Raw genomic sequence first — 14935 nt, 5'->3', positions numbered from 1 at the left:
TTGTAGCCCTGGGGTAATCAACACTAGTTAGTCATCAAGAAAGGAAAAGAGAGGTCAGGAAAGTTGGTGTCAGAGGTGGAGGGGGGAAAAATGTCTTCCTCCATTCAGTTCCTAGTCCTTTACCATCAGGTGACTGTCACCTGATCGTGATAAGGAAGTGAAACCAATGTATTGTCTCATATGGAAAGTCCACCTGAAAGTGAAACCATTAGGTGTGAGAATGTGCTCGGGTCGAAGGGCACTTTTTCAATATTATCCATTCACATAGACTACTTATGTATTAACTATTTTCTATTAACCCGTTGAATTTCCTCATCCTTTATTGCAATTTCTACAAATTGTAATGAAACTCATCCTTCTCCCACATGATATGAATAGCTGGATTTTCATTAATAAACACACATACTACATGTGCTCTATCATTGTGGAAATATTATGTAAACTAGTTATCCCTCTACCAGCCACACATCTATAAATATTATGTAAACTAGTTATCCCTCTACCAGCCACACGTCTATAAATATTATGTAAACTAGTTATCCCTCTACCAGCCACACGTCTATAAATATTATGTAAACTAGTTATCCCTCTACCAGCCACACATCTATAAATATTATGTAAACTAGTTATCCCTCTACCAGCCACACATCTATAAATATTATGTAAACTAGTTATCCCTCTACCAGCCACACATCTATAAATATTATGTAAACTAGTTATCCCTCTACCAGCCACACGTCTATAAATATTATGTAAACTAGTTATCCCTCTACCAGCCACACATCTATAAATATTATGTAAACTAGTTATCCCTCTACCAGCCACAAGTCTATAAATATTATGTAAACTAGTTATCCCTCTACCAGCCACACGTCTATAAATATTATGTAAACTAGTTATCCCTCTACCAGCCACACATCTATAAATATTATGTAAACTAGTTATCCCTCTACCAGCCACACGTCTATAAATATTATGTAAACTAGTTATCCCTCTACCAGCCACACGTCTATAAATATTATGTAAACTAGTTATCCCTCTACCAGCCACACGTCTATAAATATTATGTAAACTAGTTATCCCTCTACCAGCCACACGTCTATAAATATTATGTAAACTAGTTATCCCTCTACCAGCCACACATCTATAAATATTATGTAAACTAGTTATCCCTCTACCAGCCACACGTCTATAAATATTATGTAAACTAGTTATCCCTCTACCAGCCACACGTCTATAAATATTATGTAAACTAGTTATCCCTCTACCAGCCACACGTCTATAAATATTATGTAAACTAGTTATCCCTCTACCAGCCACACGTCTATAAATATTATGTAAACTAGTCATCCCTCTACCAGCCACACGTCTATAAATATTATGTAAACTAGTTATCCCTCTACCAGCCACACATCTATAAATATTATGTAAACTAGTTATCCCTCTACCAGCCACACATCTATAAATATTATGTAAACTAGTTATCCCTCTACCAGCCACACGTCTATAAATATTATGTAAACTAGTTATCCCTCTACCAGCCACACATCTATAAATATTATGTAAACTAGTTATCCCTCTACCAGCCACACATCTATAAATATTATGTAAACTAGTTATCCCTCTACCAGCCACACATCTATAAATATTATGTAAACTAGTTATCCCTCTACCAGCCACACATCTATAAATATTATGTAAACTAGTTATCCCTCTACCAGCCACACATCTATAAATATTATGTAAACTAGTTATCCCTCTACCAGCCACACATCTATAAATATTATGTAAACTAGTTATCCCTCTACCAGCCACACATCTATAAATATTATGTAAACTAGTTATCCCTCTACCAGCCACACATCTATAAATATTATGTAAACTAGTTATCCCTCTACCAGCCACACATCTATAAATATTATGTAAACTAGTTATCCCTCTACCAGCCACACGTCTATAAATATTATGTAAACTAGTTATCCCTCTACCAGCCACACATCTATAAATATTATGTAAACTAGTTATCCCTCTACCAGCCACACATCTATAAATATTATGTAAACTAGTTATCCCTCTACCAGCCACACATCTATAAATATTATGTAAACTAGTTATCCCTCTACCAGCCACACATCTATAAATATTATGTAAACTAGTTATCCCTCTACCAGCCACACGTCTATAAATATTATGTAAACTAGTTATCCCTCTACCAGCCACACATCTAGAAATATTATGTAAACTAGTTATCCCTCTACCAGCCACACGTCTATAAATATTATGTAAACTAGTTATCCCTCTACCAGCCACACATCTATAAATATTATGTAAACTAGTTATCCCTCTACCAGCCACACATCTATAAATATTATGTAAACTAGTTATCCCTCTACCAGCCACACATCTATAAATATTATGTAAACTAGTTATCCCTCTACCAGCCACACATCTATAAATATTATGTAAACTAGTTATCCCTCTACCAGCCACACATCTATAAATATTATGTAAACTAGTTATCCCTCTACCAGCCACACGTCTATAAATATTATGTAAACTAGTTATCCCTCTACCAGCCACACATCTATAAATATTATGTAAACTAGTTATCCCTCTACCAGCCACACGTCTATAAATATTATGTAAACTAGTTATCCCTCTACCAGCCACACATCTAGAAATATTATGTAAACTAGTTATCCCTCTACCAGCCACACGTCTTTTGTTGACTCCTGGAGTGCAACAGGCCTCAATGGTCGTAAATCACTTACACTTGGGAGTACATGTTTTTATTTGCTGCTTTGGACAGATGTTTTTATCTGTTTAATACGTCATGTGAGGGCTCCATCGCTCCTCAACGCACCGTGATGTTCCTGTTGTTCTCATCACCACAACTTGATTTGGATCGTGTGTTTTCTATTTACTATGATAGCCAGATTAATACGCAAACAATGACTTGTGTAATGGACTGTTGAACCAGGGCCTAACATTTCATTTGGGTGTCAAGAGATAACACAAAGAAAACCACCGCAGGCAATAATAAGCAGTGTTTCCCTGTTCTTTTAGAAGCTGGTCAATGTTAGTGTCACTCTGCCGGCACCTCTCGTAGAGGAACAGTACCCTCTACGGGTTATTGGAAGAAGATATGGAGATTCTCCCTCTGTCCTTCTATGCCATTATAAAACATTCACCACTACCTCTATTTTATTGAACACAAGTCCATTTTAATTAAATACACTTTGTTTTTTGGAAACAAGGACCAAATCTCATAGCACATCAAGCCATGGTATTCAGGAGCCTCTAAAAATGTCATCTTCAGTCTTTTGACTGAAATGTAGAACTCTTACTGAACTGACATAGAAATATCCACTGGAAGATCTGTGTGTGTGTTGTGGGTGGTGTGTGTGTTAAGGGGGGGGGGGGGGCTGTCTTTCTCATGGTGAGAGCTGCTGCTAGATCTCACATTGATGAATTAAATATGGCTCGCATTCCACCTCCCACGCTTCAAGCTTATGTAATGGAAGGCCTGCGTGTCAATCGTGTGTGTGTGTGTGTGTGTGTGTGTGTGTGTGTGTGTGTGTGTGTGTGTGTGTGTGTGTGTGTGTGTGTGTGTGTGTGTGTGTGTGTGTGTGTGTGGTGTGTGTGTGTGTGTGCGCGTGTGCATGCGAGTGTGGCTGTATATGTGTGTGTGTGTGTGTGTGTGTGTGTGTGTGTATGCGTATGCATGTGTTTGCATGTGTGGGTACATGTGTGTGTGTGTGACTCATTCTTTCTGTTCTTAGCTGTTCTGATACTGTACAGTACAACCTGCTCACACCTGCCAACCATTCCCCCATACATACACACACACACACACACACACACACACACACACACACACACACACACACACACACACAAATGCCAACCCTAGCCTAACAATGCTGATCTGCATTTGCCTGTGGACAAGTGCTGGCTGAAAGGTCAGAGTCTGAGCTGAGGGGACTGATAGGAATGCCTGGGGCTGTGCTCCATATAGCACCCTATTCCCTATTTAGTGCACTACTTTTGACAAGGGCCCATCAAAAGCTGTGCACTAAATAGGGAATAGGGTGTTGTTTGGTACGTAAACTGGGTTTAAAATAGTCTCCCCTGTTGGTTTTGATAGCAACAGGATACCAATGGCAACCATGGCTCCAAATCAGCTGAGTCATCACAGCGGCGGGTTTGTTAGCGAAGACCTAGGGCTCATTCAAAATGTCAGGCCCCGGGTTGGGGCGCTTGGGGCAGGAAAGCAGGCCTCAGACTGCCAGGTCTGTGGAGACCTGATATGGCTCTCTATTGTCATACGTTAAACTCAAAGGGCCCTGGGACTGTACCTTGTGGAATGCCATCGTGCCCCCATACCATGCCGGAGGTATTTTACTATTCTGCGACAGCATTGCATAGCAGTCCTAGTAGGATAGTGTAGAGTAGACTGAATAAAACACAGACTTTTTTATCATGGCATCCAATATTGATGAGCATGATGCATGTAAACAACACGAGTAGTTAGGATTCAGAAACGGCAGGATGTTTCATCTGTGGAAAGAGAAAGCACAACAAGAGTTTGGGAACACTGAACGTGAATGGAGGAATCCTGTTATTTCATTGGTTTATGGGAACAGCCCAGGAGACTTTTCATTGTCTAACACCCAGCTTGATGCTGTCTCACTTTTACAGCTCTGTCCAGTCCAATTACACTGAGACATATGTCTCTTTGAATGGTGGTACACCGGTCTCCCTTCCAAATGACATCACTATCTCAATGAGGCTTGCCTGAGTAACAGTTAAATAAATGGAAATAAAACATTGATTGTCAGTGTGAAACAAAAGCTATGTTATGCATACTAAATAAATTAAACTGGCTACACTTTACGCCTCACTGCTCTTTCTGCTCATTATTTAACTAACCTGTGTCCAGTCAGACACTCTCCCCTTCACTGGCTGTGTCTGAATCTGAAATTACACCCACTTACCTGTATAGTGCACTACTTTTGACTAGAGCCCTATGGACCTTAGGTCAAAACAAAGTGCACTATATAGGGGACAGGGTGCCACTTCGAACGCACACAATCCCTCTTCCATTGGATCACGCGTGGTGTGAGTCTTCTGCTCTGTGGTGGCGATCATCCTTCACAACTGCCCACCAGAATATAGCTAATGTTAATGCCTTGTTAACAGTGGATCATCAACTGCCTTCATTGGCTATTGATTGAGACAAAGAATGATAGGTTGTAAAGATGAATCATACACTATGTATGCAGCCCTACTGGAAAATACAGCTTGCCTCGTGCTGAGTCGATGACATACAGAGAATGGCTCTTACACTGCTGGCCCCTGGTGGAAGTTTCCTGAATAAACATTTGAGCTGCAATTAAAAATAGCGAGGTTCATAACAGTGTCGTTTTCACTCCTCTCCTCAGGTATACTCGGGTATAACCTATGTGTAGGATGTGAATCTGACAGGTTTTTATAAAGTCTCAAAATGCAATCTTAATTTAAATCATATACTATCCACTTTGAATGTTTCAGTTAGATAATGAAGACTGAATCCTAACACATGCCTGCCAATCAGAACCTGAAGTATTGAGTAACACCTGCCTGCCAATCAGAACCTGAAGTATTGAGTAACACCTGCCTGCCAATCAGAACCTGAAGTATTGAGTAACACCTGCCTGCCAATCAGAACCTGAAGTATTGAGTAACACCTGCCTGCCAATCAGAACCTGAAGTATTGAGTAACACCTGCCTGCCAATCAGAACCTGAAGTATTGAGTAACACCTGCCTGCCAATCAGAACCTGAAATATTGAGTAACACCTGCCTGCCAATCAGAACCTGAAGTATTGAGTAACACCTGCCTGCCAATCAGAACCTGAAGTATTGAGTAACACCTGTCTGCCAATCAGAACCTGAAGTATTGAGTAACACCTGCCTGCCAATCAGAACCTGAAGTATTGAGTAACACCTGTCTGCCAATCAGAACCTGAAGTATTGAGTAACACCTGTCTGCCAATCAGAACCTGAAATATTGAGTAACACTGATCTAGAACAAGACTTCTGTTCATACAGCGAGCCACATGATGACTGGCCACACCCAATGACAGTCAATCAGTCCCCCTCACCCAGAACCACCTCACCCAAAGCCCCTCACCCAGATCCACCTCACCCAAAGTACCTCAACCAGAACCACCTCACCCAGATCCCCCCACCCAAAACCGCTCACCAAGAACCCCCTCACCCAGAGCCTCTCACCCAGAGCCTTGTGTGGCTAATTGTCGTTTCAACATCTAAGAAGCCTGTACCAGAACCAGAAGCCAGGTGTGTGTGTCGACGCATGCCGCACTGTCCCCACACATGACAGCCACTGGCCCAGACAATGATCCCCTCTCAGGCACTGGACATCCCCCCCCCACACACACACACACACACATACACCCCTCCCTAGAGGATGACCCAGCAGGGCCGTATCTTTCAGAGATAGAGCCGGGGGAGTCGGAGAAGAAGCCCTAAACAATGGGGAGCTGAAGAGGTAGGTCATTTTTCATACTGTCTATTAATATAGTGAGAGGAGAGAAGACCGTAAATCAGTCCCAGAGTGTATTGTGCCGTCAGCGGTGCAGTGGGCCCGGAGCCAGTCAGCCAGAACTAGAGTTGCGTCCCAAATGGCCCTATGTAGTGTATGATATAGGTACCCTATTCCCTATGTAGTGCACTTAGGGTTGCAAAGCTATGGGTTATTTACCAAAGTTACCTGAATCTTCAGTCATTTTTGTAATTAATAGAAAGTCTATGGCAATCTATCGTAACTTTGTTAATTTATACTTTAATAACTTTAAAAATATATATTCATATATAGTATTACTTTATAATATCTGTGTCTATATTGTCCATTAGTTTCTAGTAGATAGACCATATGGTTCCAGAGAAAACAGCCTAATTAATTTAAAAAAGCATCTAATCAACAATGGCATTATTTTCAATTAACTCCGCAACTCTTCCAACAAATGACTTTTAACGCCAAAACATTGACAGCAAATTCACATTGATATAGTAAAATAAATACATTCATATTAAACACCAATGGTATTTACTGCGTTGATTGTTTATATTTAGGATAATGTTTTACGGGTTTGATGATCTATTATAATGATTTTATATATTTACAGACAAACTGATAAACTAAACTATTCAAAAGGGCCACTATACAGTATGTCTGGTATGACATACTTTACTGGTAAACTTCTAAAGTTTCCAGTAATATACCTTCCCTTTGCAACCCTAAGTGCACTACTTTTGACCAAGGCCCATATTAGTACACTGTATAGGGAAAAGGGTTCCATATGGGATACAACCCTAGTCTCACCCAGGCTGTGGGCCAGAGCAGGGGCGAAAATCTGATATCAACTTTGGAGGGGACAATTACATGACATTTTCTCAAGAGCAATTCCTGAGGGGGACACCAAAAGTAGTGCTGTAACACATAGCCTACATTGTAATATGGTAAATGTATATTGAGGAACCAAAGAAATAAGGTGTTTGCCGAACTCCTAACTACCGGTACCCAAAACTACACAACTACTCACAACAGCAATACCATTGCCTTTAACAAATCTTAGTTCAGTCACCAGTTTAAGTTGAGAGTGGGGGTATCCATGGCATTTTCCAATTATGTTCCTATTTTACAAGTCAAAAAAATTGAGAACCTTTCATAATGTTGCCAAACAAAGACTCAACAAACTTACCTGAGACTCCGTCTCTGCCAGTCTGTCCCTGCATATCTGTCCCCAACTCTGCTGTCTGTGTGCCATCTGTTGCCTGCTCTGCCTAATGACATCATTGTGAAACATTTCCATTCGAATTTCATTTCTTTCTTATGAACATTTTATCAACTAGTCTTTGAGATATTAGGCTACTAGGGTTCTTACTTTGTGTTTTGGTGTACTGAAAAATACTCTGATGTCCGTCTTTTATTTTTCTGCCATTTTTCTACCTGGCTGGCTGGCTACACACACACACAGTGTGTAGGTTATTTACAGTAGGAGATGGGCTTCTATCATCTTATCTTTTATCATTCTATTTGGGCTTTGATCTAAAAGGTAGTTAGCAAATGTGAAACGGATTAAAATGACAAGAGTTGACAGCTGTATGAGTTCACCATTTACACAACATATGCTGCAACCTTTTGTAATTTTAATAGTTTGTTTCATATTGGCTGGCTTCCAACAATAGCTGAATTTGCAAAGCAAGCGAGCACCAATTCCGTTTCAGTGGTGTTTGCTATAATCTTTGCTACCCGGGTTAAATAAAATAAATAAATAAAAGTTCCCTTGCGACAATTTAGCTTTTGCAACGAGACCATTAAATATATTTAAGACAATGGTAGAAGAAGAGTGTAGTTCTGTTCAGTTTGGACTTCAGTTTATCGCTAACCTTATCACAGGGACTTTGAAGCACTAATTTACATCATCTGCATGCTGATCTCGGAATAAATTGACGATAGCAAAGATTCCATCTTTGACGAGGCCACATAAATGGAATAGGTACTAGCTAGCTTAATAGTTAATATTTGCGCGCTAGCTCTGCATATTCAGCTAGTGTGTGTGCGCGATTGACTGGATTAACCTCACATCAGTTACGTTCATTGAGTGCCTTTCAGACAGTAGACACGACCCCTCTGTTACCTTGCCAGTGGATCAAACCATTGTGAGGCAAAGGGTGGGGGGGTCGCAATCTTTTGAAACTTAAAAACGCGCTATTAACCTGTTGGGTCTAGGGGGCAGCATTTGCACGTCTGGATAAAAAAAATGTACCCGATTTAATCTGGTTACTAATCCTACCCAGTAACTAGAATATGCATATACTTATTATATATGGATAGAAAACACTCTAAAGTTTCCAAAACTGTTTGAATGGTGTCTGTGAGTATAACAGAACTCATTTGGCAGGCAAAACCCTGAGACATTTTCTGACAGGAAGTGGATACCTGATGTGTTGTATTGACTTTAAAGCTATCCCATTGAAAGACACAGGGGTTTAGGAATATTTTGGCACTTCCTATTGCTTCCACTAGATGTCACCAGCCTTTACAAAGTGTTTTGAGTCTTCTGGAGGGAGATCTGACCGAACAAGAGCCATGGAACGGTGATGTCCCATTAGACACCTGGCGCGCTACTTCATGTTGGGTACCCTCGTTCCAATACGTTATAAAAGGCTATGCATTCGTCCACCTTGAATATTATTCATGTTCTGGTTAAAAAAGGCCCTAATGATTTATGCTATACAACGTTTGACATGTTTGAACGAACGGAAATATATTTTTTCCCCTCGTTCATGACGAGAAGTCCGGCTGGCTTACATCATGTGCTAACGAGACGGAGATTTTTGGACATAAATGATGAGCTTTTTTGAACAAAACTACATTCGTTATGGACCTGTGATACCTGGAAGTGACATCTGATGAAGAGAATCAAAGGTAATGGATTATTTACATAGTATTTTCGATTTTAGATCTCCCCAACATGACGTCTAGTCTGTATCGCAACGCGTATTTTTCTGGGCACAGTGCTCAGATTATTGCAAAGTGTGATTTCCCAGTAAGGTTATTTTTAAATCTGGCAAGTTGATTGCGTTCAAAAGATGTAAATCTATAATTCTTTAAATGACAATATAATATTTTAACAATGTTTTCTAATTTTAATTATTTAATTTCTGACGCTGACTTGACTGCCGGTTATTGGAGGGAAACGATTTCCTCAACATCAATGCCATAGTAAAACGCTGTTTTTGTATATAAATATGAACTTGATAGAACTAAAAATGCATGCATTGTCTAACATAATGTCCTAGGAGTGTCATCTGATGGAGATTGTAAAAGGTTAGTGTATCATTTTAGCTGGTTTTATGGTTTTGGTGACCCTGTCTTTGACTTGACAAAACATTACACACAACTCTTGTAAATGTACTGTCCTAACATACTCTAAATTTATGCTTTCGCCGTAAAACCTTTTTGAAATCGTAAAACGTGGTTAGATTAAGGAGATGTTTATCTTTCAAATGGTGTAACATAGTTGTATTTTTGAAAAATTTGAATTTTGACATTTATTTGGATTCAAATTTGCCGCTCTTGAAATGCACCTGCTGTTGATGGAGTGCACCACAGGTGGCACGCTAGCGTCCCACCTAGCCCCAAGAGGTTAAGTGTCTATAATCAGCACAATTGCTTTCATTGCGTATTATTAATATTATTTAAATTACATAGTTATGTTTCAGTGATATATTGAGGGGGACAAATCATATTTTTCCCAGGATGGGGGGGTTGTGTCCTCCCCGTCCCCCCCGGGATTTCCGCCCCTGGGCCAGAGGACAGTGCAGTAAACTAACCAGAGGGTTCTCTCCATCCACATGACTAGAATGACTTTCCACCCTCAGTGACCGTGACTAAGCCAGACCTAGCCTCAGAAATCCCAGACCTAGCCCCAGAAATCCCAGACCTACCCTCAGAAATCCCAGACCTAGCCCCAGAAATCCCAGACCTAGCCCCAGAAATCCCAGACCCAGGGCAACAGCATTGGAACATTGGTAAATTGCGGGAGGCAACCTGTCTGTCTGGAGAGACTACATCCCAGACTGTAGACGCTGCTGTCACGACTGAACCTCTGGTCAGTCCAGGAGACAGACCCTGAATTGTCTGTTGTCTGCAGCTCTTAAAGATGATGATCCAGGGGAGACAAGGTCAATCATTTGAGATGATATTCCAGGTCAAACGACTTGGTCAGGATCCAGCCATTGTGGAATGAGTCTTTTTTGTTGTTGTCAAGGCGAGCGAGCATCCCCTTGTCTCGTCCTCAACTCAGGAGTATTTCCTGAGGAGGAAGCAATAAGACAAAAGGCACAAGACTTAATGAAGCAGACTGATCTACTCTACGGAGCCATAATAAATCCTATGATGAATCAATATAGAACAAACTGTTTGGATTAGTGCAGTGATATGACTAGTCACCATGGTGATAGGATGATTTACAACACTTAAAACGTAGTCTAGAAAGCTAATGTCTCAGATAAAGTAGTAGCCTATATCCTAAAGAGCCACACGCTGAGATGCTGAATCGTATACAGTGTGTCCTGAATAAACTGAAACATACAAGCAGAATAAATCTATTCTCCTTTGAAATAAGACATGACTTGCTAATCACCCTTTCTACCTGTTAGTGTTTCCATATTTGTCCTGGTGGTTTACTAGTTCATTAATCTCTGTATCAGTATTTAAGTGGAAACTGTCCCTCACAGCTAGATACCAGTCCTTAGAATAATAAACCTCTGTCAGTAGAAAAGTGGTGTGTTTGAACTAGATCACAGAGAGGTGGCTTCCTGCCATGACCAGAGCACTTCCAGGTTAAAGGATAAATACATTCCTGGAAAATAAGGGCACAGATTGTACCAAGGGCCACGTAAAAGACAACTGGCCTTCTTCCCAAATGGCAACCTATTCCCTATATAGTGCACTACTTTTGACCAGAGCCCATAAGTCACTATAAGGAATAGGGTGCCATTTGGAACCCACCCCCCTGGTGTGACATGTCGAATTCCAGAACAAGCTATGGAAGACAGAAAACAGGAAAGCAACATAACAGACTTCCTGTTTGGGATATCAAATACAGACTGACAGGTGATGTACGGGGTGGCACCAAGTTGACACACACACACACAGCCTCACACACACACACACACACACACACACACACACACACACACACACACACACACACACACACACACACACACACACACACACACACACACACACACACCACACACACACAGCCTCACACACATTCCATGGATCATATACGCTCAGCGCCGCTCTCCTCTGTTCTGCTCTTATGAAACATTTCCTTCCCTGTATCCGAGCTCAGACTACATCCCAAATGGCACCCTACTCCTTATATTAGTGCACTACTTTTAAACAGATCCCAGGTCAAAAGTAGTGCATTAAATAGGGATATATAGGGAGAGGTTTGGGACAAAGCTTCAGACTGGGCCACTGACCTCTTATCAGCTCCTCTCAGCCACTCAACAGGTTATAAAACAGTCCCTTGTACGGAGTTTACTGGAAACCACAAAACCCTAGCCAGAAGTGTAGGGAGTAGAATAACAAAAACACTCACAAAAATATGGTGATAAAGACTTGAGACCTTCGCCTTTTTCATTCCACAAGCAACTGATTCAATTCCAGTGAATGCATTGTCGCTCCCACGCTTCAGTCAACCTACTTTAGGCAACAAAGCTGACAATGACCCCTGGACATAAAGTACTTACTGTAGTACAGCACAGTGGTGACTAGAACATACGGTAATAGGAGACTAGGCCTTGAGCTTTTGGGTTCAAGTCAAGTTACTTTGAAACCGACAAGACACATTACACAAATATCAATGGAAAGACTAATTGTCTGAGGTTCTAAATGGTCTTTTGTTCCGACATGGAGACTAGGATCGGATAAGGAACTTTGCGATTGTTCTGCTCCATTCACTGACTGATGATCCATCACTTACAGAGGGTTCTTCTTGAACATTGAAGGGCTGTACCATATTAGCCAAAACAGCAAACTTCCTCAAACCCAGGGTTGGACACACCATGTCTTTCAGCAGCTCGTTTAAAAATGGCTCTTCAACTGTATTAAGAGCACGTAGTGTTGAACTACTGTTAAATTTAAATTGTTAAATTTAACCTTTATTTATTTAACTAGGCAAGTCAGTTAAGAACAAATTCTTATTTACAATGACGGACTACACCGGCCAAACTCGGACGACGCTGGGCCAATTGAGCGCCGCCCTATTGGACTCCCAATCATGGCCGGTTGTGATACAGCCTGGATTCGAACCATAGTATCTGTAGTGATGCCTCTAGTACTGAGCCGCAGTGCCTTAGACCTCTGCATCTAATAGACTTTGTCTATTGCCTCACTCTGAAAAGCACTTCTGCCAGTTGGAAGGCTCCAGGATCCATCCCCAGTGGTCTCCTGCCCCACCTAGAATTGGGGTACAGCATCACCAAGGGGTTGGGCTGGTGTAGCAGGAGCACCAAGGGGTTGGGCTGGTGTAGCAGGAGCACCACGGGGTTGGGCTGGTGTAGCAGGAGCACCAAGGGGTTGGGCTGGTGTAGCAGGAGCACCAAGGGGTTGGGCTGGTCTAGCAGGAGCACCAAGGGGTTGGGCTGGTCTAGCAGGAGCACCAAGGGGTTGGGCTGGTGTAGCAGGAGCACCAAGGGGTTGGGCTGGTGTAGCAGGAGCACCAAGGGGTTGGGCTGGTGTAGCAGGAGCACCACGGGGTTGGGCTGGTGTAGCAGGAGCACCAAGGGGTTGGGCTGGTGTAGCAGGAGCACCAAGGGGTTGGGCTGATGTAGCAGGAGCACCAAGGGGTTGGGCTGGTGTAGCAGGAGCACCAAGGGGTTGGGCTGGTGTAGCAGGAGCACCAAGGGGTTGGGCTGGTGTAGCAGGAGCACCAAGGGGTTGGGCTGGTGTAGCAGGAGCACCAGGGGATGTGGCTGGTCTAGCAGCACCAGGGGATGTGGCTGGTCTAGCAGCACCAGGGGATGTTGCTGGTCTAGCAGCACCAGGGGATGTGGTTGGTCTAGTAGCACCAGGGGATGTGGCTGGTCTAGCAGCACCAGGGGATGTGGCTGGTCTAGCAGCACCAGGGGATGTGGCTGGTCTAGTAGCACCAGGGGATGTGGCTGGTCTAGCAGCACCAGGGGATGTGGCTGGTCTAGCAGCACCAGGGGATGTGGCTGGTCTAGCAGCACCAGGGGATGTGGCTGGTCTACTAGAAGCACCAGGCGGTGTAGCTAGTCTAGTAGCAGCACCAGGGGGTGTGGCTTGTCTAGTAGCAGCGCCAGCCCGGGAGACCAGCCGCTCCCTCTTCTGATGATCCCTCCCTGGCTCCACATCCAGCACGTCACCCTTGGGCAGCCTTATGGGGGCACTGCCAGGAGGCCAGCCATGAATGGGAGACAATGGCAGAGTCATGTGGAAACACAATGAGGATGTATGATGGCTATGTGTGTGGGGTGTGCCAACCTGGTAGGGCTTCAGCATGGGCAGACTGAGGGCAGTGTCCATATGGACAGGAAGAGGGGGGAGGAGGGAGATAGACAGAGAGAGAGAAAGAGAGAGACAAAGAGGGAGGGATAGAGAGGTAGGATATGGAGGGACAAAAGGAGGTAGGTAAGAGACTTATAGAGTAATGTCCAGAGGAAGAGGAGAGAGTAACACTATGAGGATAGCTCTAACCTTACTCCTTACCCTAACCCTTATTATAACCCTAACCCTTATTCTAACCTTAACCCTTATTCTAACCTTAACCCTTATTCTAACCTTAACCCTTATTCTAACCTTACCCCTTACCCTAACTCTTAATCTAAACCTAACCCTTAATCTAACCCTAACCCTTATTATAACCCTTACTCCTTACCCTAACTCTTATTATAACCCTAACCCTTATTCTAACCCTAACCCTTATTCTAACCCTTACCCCTTAACCTAACCCTTATTCTAACCCTTACCCCTTACCCTTATTATAACCCTAACCCTTATTCTAACCTTAACCCTTATTCTAACCTTAACCCTTATTCTAACCTTAACCCTTACCCTAACCCTTATTCTAACCCTAACCCTTATTCTAACCCTAACCCTTATTCTAACCCTTACCCCTTACCCTAACCCTTATTCTAACCTTAACCCTTATTCTAACCCTTACCCCTTACCCTAACCCTTATTCTAACCCTAACCCTTATTCTAACCCTTACCCCTTAACCTAACCCTTATTCTAACCCTTACCCCTTACCCTAACTCTTAATCTAACCCTAACCCTTATTCTAACCCTTACCCCTTACCCTAACCCTTATTATAACCCTAACCC

This window comes from Salmo salar, chromosome 27 (genome assembly GCF_965601325.2).
Source record: "Salmo salar chromosome 27, fSalSal1, whole genome shotgun sequence".
Taxonomy (NCBI): Eukaryota; Metazoa; Chordata; class Actinopteri; order Salmoniformes; family Salmonidae; genus Salmo; species Salmo salar.
This window is presented reverse-complemented; position numbering follows the sequence as displayed.